Source organism: Schistocerca cancellata, chromosome 6 (assembly GCF_023864275.1).
Source record: "Schistocerca cancellata isolate TAMUIC-IGC-003103 chromosome 6, iqSchCanc2.1, whole genome shotgun sequence".
NCBI lineage: Eukaryota > Metazoa > Arthropoda > Insecta > Orthoptera > Acrididae > Schistocerca > Schistocerca cancellata.
Window position 1 is genome coordinate 580,375,200 of NC_064631.1, and position 6,298 is coordinate 580,381,497.

At 47.1% G+C, this 6,298-nt stretch overlaps 1 pseudogene; it reads left to right on the forward strand.

Annotated features, from left to right (window-relative positions):
* Positions 1–1,298: 1,298 nt before the first annotated feature.
* On the forward strand, positions 1,299–1,417 carry LOC126089732 (5S ribosomal RNA; annotated as a pseudogene).
* Positions 1,418–6,298: the final 4,881 nt, after the last annotated feature.

The window sequence follows — 6,298 nt, forward strand, 5'->3', positions numbered from 1 at the left end:
AGAGACACTTCGTGCTCGTATTGTGGACGGCTGTGATACAATACGCCAATCTCCAGGGCTGCATCAGCGCATCAGGGATTCCATGGGACGGAGGGTGGATGCATGTATCCTCGCTAACGGAGGACATTTTGAACACTTCCTGTAACAAAGTGTTTGAAGTCACGCTGGTACGTTCTGTTACTGTGTCTTTCCATTCGATGATTAATGTGATTTGAAGAGAAGTAATAAAATGAGCTCTAAATGGAAAGTAAGCGTTTCTGGACACATGTCCACATAACATATTTTGTTTCTTTGTGTGTGAGGAATGTTTCCTGAAAGTTTAGCCGTACCTTTTTGTAACACCCTGTATACTCTGCAAGCCACTGTACAGTGCAAGGTGGAGGGTATCACATGCCACTACTATTCCAGTCACGAACAGAGCGAGGGAAAAACGACCGTCTGTAAACCTCTGTATGAGCTCTACTTTCTCTCTAGTTCATATGTAAAATGTACGCTGGCGGCAGCAGACTCAATCTGCAGTTGGCCTCAAAAGCCACTTCTCTAAATTTCTGCAGTAATGCCTCAAGACAAGGACATCGTCTTCCCTACAGAGATTCCTATTTGAATTCACAAACATCTCCATAATGCGTGCTGGTCAAACCTGCAGGTAAGAAATCTAGCAGCATGCCCATGAACTACTTCGATGTCTTCCTTTATTCCAACCTGGCGGGTATCCAAAGCGCTTGAGCAGTACTCGAGAATGACTTACAATAGTCTTCTCCTTCATAGATGAGCTACAGTTTCCCAAAACTCTCTCAATAAAACGAAGTCAACCATTTGGTTTATTACATGATGTGCTTGTTCCATTTCAAATCACTTTGCAGAGCTGTGCCCGGATATTTAATCGGTGCGAGTTGCCAAGCAGTTCCACTTCCAATGCTGCACTCAAACGTTTCAGGACTGTTTTTCCTTTTCTTCCACATTAACTTACATTTCTCGACAATTTGAGCAAGCTCCATTCATCACATCAACTACAAATTCTGTCTAAGTCATCCTGTCTCCGCCTACAATCCCTCAACGCCACCACCTTTCGTACACCGCAGCGTCATCGTCAAACAGCCGTAAGTTGCTGCTCATTCTTTCCATCATACCATTTACGTATACAGAGAATAAGAGCAGTCCTATCATACTTCCCTGGAATACTCCTGATGAAATCTTTGGGTTATGAACGCTCGCTGCTGAGGAGAACACACTGGGTTCTACTACTTAAGAAGTCTTCAAACCACCCACATATCTGGGAACCTCAGTGTACAGCAGTAGGTAGCGGCCTTGCCACAGTGGATACACTGGTTCCCGTCAGATCACCGAAGTTTAAGCGCTGTCGGGCGTGGCTGGCACTTGGATGGGTGACCATCTGGGCTGCCATGCGCTGTTGCCATTTTTCAGGGTGCACTCAGCCTCGTGATGCCAATTGAGGAGCTACTCGACCGAATAGTAGCACCTCAGGTCAAAGAAAACCATCATAACGACCGGGCGAGTGGTGTGCTGACCACACGCCCCTTCTATCCGCATTCTCAGCTGAGGATGAAACGGCGGTCGGATGGTCCCGATGGGCCACTTGTAGCCTGATGACAGAGTGCAGTGTACAGCAGTGGTGCACAGCATCAAATGCTTTCCGGAAATCGCAGTATATGGAATCTGCCTGTTGTCATTTGTCCACGATTCGCAGGATTTTGTGAGAAAAGGCAAGCCGAGAGCTGCAAGAGCGGTGCTTTCTAAATCCGTGTTGATTTGTGGACAGAAGCTTTTCTGTCGCAAGAAAATTTATTACATTCGAACTTAGACTGTGTTAAAGAATTATAGTGCAAACCACTGTTAAGTATAATGGTCTGTAATTATGCAGGACCGTTCATTTACCTTTCTTATTAACAAGAGTTATCTGCGTTTTTTTCCAGTCAGTTGAGACTTTTGCGCTAGATGAGAAATTTGGGATAAATGCAAGCTAAGTGAGGGGTCAATGGCACAGAGTATCCTATGTAAAACTGAACAGGAATTCCATCTCGATCTGGCAACTTGTTTCTTTTCAACACTTTCAGTTGCTTCTCTATGCAAGGGATCCCTATTCCTATATCTTCTCTGTGGGGGCCTGTGAGAAAACAATATGTTTGCATGAGCCTCCTACATGAATGATTTCTTAAACATGAAATTAAAACTTCAGTTTTCCTTTTGGTGTCTTCTATTGCCGTCCCAGACTGGTCAATGAGTGACTCGATAGAAGCCTTCAACCCACTTAGTCATTTTATATACGACCAGAATTTTCTTGGGTTCTCAGCAAGATCTTTCACTAAGATATGGTGGAAGTTGCTGTATGCTTCGCACATCGATCTTCTTACTGACTCACGAATTTCCACTAACTTTCGCCTGACAACATTTGCGTGTTCTTTTTTGAACCAAGAGTGCAACAATTTCTGCTTCCTCAGCATTTTCCAAATTTACCACAGTCGGTCTGTTCCATCATCAATCCACTTACTTCGTTCAAATGGTTCAAATGTCTCTGAGCACTATGGGACTTAACTGCTGAGGACATCAGTCCCCTAGAACTTAGAACTACTTTAACCTAACTAACCTAAGGACGTCACACACATCCATGACCGAGTCAGGATTCGAACCTGCGACTGTAGCGGTCGCGCGGTTCCAGACCGTAGCGCCTAGAACCGCTCAGCCACCCCGGCCGGCCCACTTACTTGGTGCATATGTCTCCAGAGCACAATTTACAACTAGTTTAAACTTTGCCCATAATTAAGATAATTATAACGATCACACAGAAAATACTGGCCTCATATGAGGAAAACTAGCAAATATTATTTATACTTGACAAGTGTTTAAAACGTTATAACCAAATCTGTGATCAGTGTGTTGGTGCTTGCACTAGCATGAGTATGTTGTCAGTAGGAGACATGAGCAAACTAAAACATCGTAAATCAAAATGAGGTCAGGAACTGAAACTGCTAATGATAATTACCATATTACCACTCCAGCTTCTTGTCTGTGTGCTGGTGTAAGCTGTCGCCAGCACACCGGTCGGCAAAAATGTAGCAAGCAGATCTGTAGTAGATGCTGGATCAAGCACGCCTCTCAGGAGAGAGGCCAAAGACAGACTCACAAGCAACACACGGCCAACACCCTCTTGACCACAAATATTTAAATCGCCATTGCTGACTGGAGGGCCTCAGTCTCACAAGGGGACCCTCCATACCGTAAATCACAGATTTTGATGTGCTTCAAATATGTTGTAGACGCACTTACCCTGAGTACCTAGCTATCCGGTTTTTTAGCGACGCGCCTTGGTTTTTGAAAAAATCGATTTTGAAGTTTATTGCGCGCTTATACACTCCTGGAAATTGAAATAAGAACACCGTGAATTCATTGTCCCAGGAAGGGGAAATTTTATTGACACATTCCTGGGGTCAGATACATCACATGATCACACTGACAGAACCACAGGCACATAGACACAGGCAACAGAGCATGCACAATGTCGGCACTAGTACAGTGTATATCCACCTTTCGCAGCAATGCAGGCTGCTATTCTCCCATGGAGACGATCGTAGAGATGCTGGATGTAGTCCTGTGGAACGGCTTGCCATGCCATTTCCACCTGGCGCCTCAGTTGGACCAGCGTTCGTGCTGGACGTGCAGACCGCGTGAGACGACGCTTCATCCAGTCCCAAACATGCTCAATGGGGGACAGATCCGGAGATCTTGCTGGCCAGGGTAGTTGACTTACACCTTCTAGAGCACGTTGGGTGGCACGGGATACATGCGGACGTGCATTGTCCTGTTGGAACAGCAAGTTCCCTTGCCGGTCTAGGAATGGTAGAACGATGGGTTCGATGACGGTTTGGATGTACCGTGCACTATTCAGTGTCCCCTCGACGATCACCAGTGGTGTACGGCCAGTGTAGGAGATCGCTCCCCACACCATGATGCCGGGTGTTGGCCCTGTGTGCCTCGGTCGTATGCAGTCCTGATTGTGGCGCTCACCTGCACGGCGCCAAACACGCATACGACCATCATTGGCACCAAGGCAGAAGCGACTCTCATCGCTGAAGACGACACGTCTCCATTCGTCCCTCCATTCACGCCTGTCGCGACACCACTGGAGGCGGGCTGCACGATGTTGGGGCGTGAGCGGAAGACGGCCTAACGGTGTGCGGGACCGTAGCCCAGCTTCATGGAGACGGTTGCGAATGGTCCTCGCCGATACCCCAGGAGCAACAGTGTCCCTAATTTGCTGGGAAGTGGCGGTGCGGTCCCCTACGGCACTGCGTAGGATCCTACGGTCTTGGCGTGCATCCGTGCGTCGCTGCGGTCCGGTCCCAGGTCGACGGGCACGTGCACCTTCCGCCGACCACTGGCGACAACATCGATGTACTGTGGAGACCTCACGCCCCACGTGTTGAGCAATTCGGCGGTACGTCCATCCGGCCTCCCGCATGCCCACTATACGCCCTCGCTCAAAGTCCGTCAACTGCACATACGGTTCACGTCCACGCTGTCGCGGCATGCTACCAGTGTTAAAGACTGCGATGGAGCTCCGTATGCCACGGCAAACTGGCTGACACTGACGGCGGCGGTGCACAAATGCTGCGCAGCTAGCGCCATTCGACGGCCAACACCGCGGTTCCTGGTGTGTCCGCTGTGCCGTGCGTGTGATCATTGCTTGTACAGCCCTCTCGCAGTGTCCGGAGCAAGTATGGTGGGTCTGACACACCGGTGTCAATGTGTTCTTTTTTCCATTTCCAGGAGTGTATATCCGTAACATTACGTACATTCCAAGCGAGTTGCCGTAGCGCAGCGGTAAAGATACATATCTACCATGCTGGAGGTACTATGTTCGAATCCTGCTCGTCTACTTTTTTTTTTTTTTTTCAAAATCAACCAGATTTTTCAGTTTTATTTCAAAGAATATCAACAAACAGTGCAATGTATGCGAAATTATAAAGATATATTCAGTTATTAATTTTTTCAAATATTCATTCCATTTGTGGTTCGCAGTTGGAGATCCAAATGTTCGTACAACGGTTGCTTCTTCTATTACCTGAAATCGATCTCCGCCCGTTATCGTCCCCTCTCCCGTGAATACCGTTAGCCGTAATGGGAATCTCAGCTCCTAGTTGCGGCCAATGAGGATGCGAGTTGGATTCCTTTACGTTGGCATCTAACTACAGCGTCAGTTGTTCGCAAAGCGTCTCTATTGCCGTGTGTTAGAAAAATTCTGTGAAATGAAAGAGCCAAGTGCTTCTGCAGTAGCGCAGCCAGAAGAAGATCCGCAAGTAGAGGAGCTGAACGAAGAATCAAAAGGTGAAATCACAAACGCCGTTAAATAGGCCTAAAATCTACTCTGGGAGCAGGATTCGAACACGGTACCTCCAGCGTGGTAGCTGTGAACCTTTACCACTGTGCTACGCTGACTTGCTCGGAATATACAGGGTGTTACAAAAAGATACGCCCAAACTTTCAGGAAACATTCCTCACACACAAAGAAACAAAATATGTTATGTGGACATGTGTCCGGAAATGCTTACTTTCCATGTTAGAGCTCATTTTATTACTTCTCTTCAAATCACATTAATCATGGAATGGAAAGACACAGTAACAGAACGTACCAGCGTGACTTCAAACACTTTGTTACAGGAAGTGTTCTAAATGTCCTCCGTTAGCGAGGATACATGCATCCACCCTCCGTCGCATGGAATCCCTGATGCGCTGATGCAGCCCCGGAGATTGGCGTATTGTATCACAGCCGTCCACAATACGAGCACGAAGAGTCTCTACATTTGGTACGGGGGTTGCGTAGACAAGAGCTTTCAAATGCCCCCATAAATGAAAGTCAAGAGGGTTGAGGTCAGGAGAGCGTGGAGGCCATGGAATTGGTCCGCCTCTACCAATCCATTGGTCACCGAATCTGTTGTTGAGAAGCGTACGCACACTTAGACTGAAATGTGCAGGAGCTCCATCGTGCATGAACCACATGTTGTGTTGTACTTGTAAAGGCACATGTTCAAGCAGCATGAGTAGAGTATCCTGTATGAAATCATGATAACGTGCTCCATTGAGCGTAGGTGGAAGAACATGGGGCCCAATCAAGACATCACCAACAATGCCTGCCCAAACGTTCACAGAAAATCTGTGTTGATGACGTGATTGCACAATTGCGTGCGGATTCTCGTCAGCCCACACATGTTGATTGTGAAAATTTACAATTTGATTACGTTGGAATGAAGCCTCATCCGTAAAGACAACATTTGCACTGAAA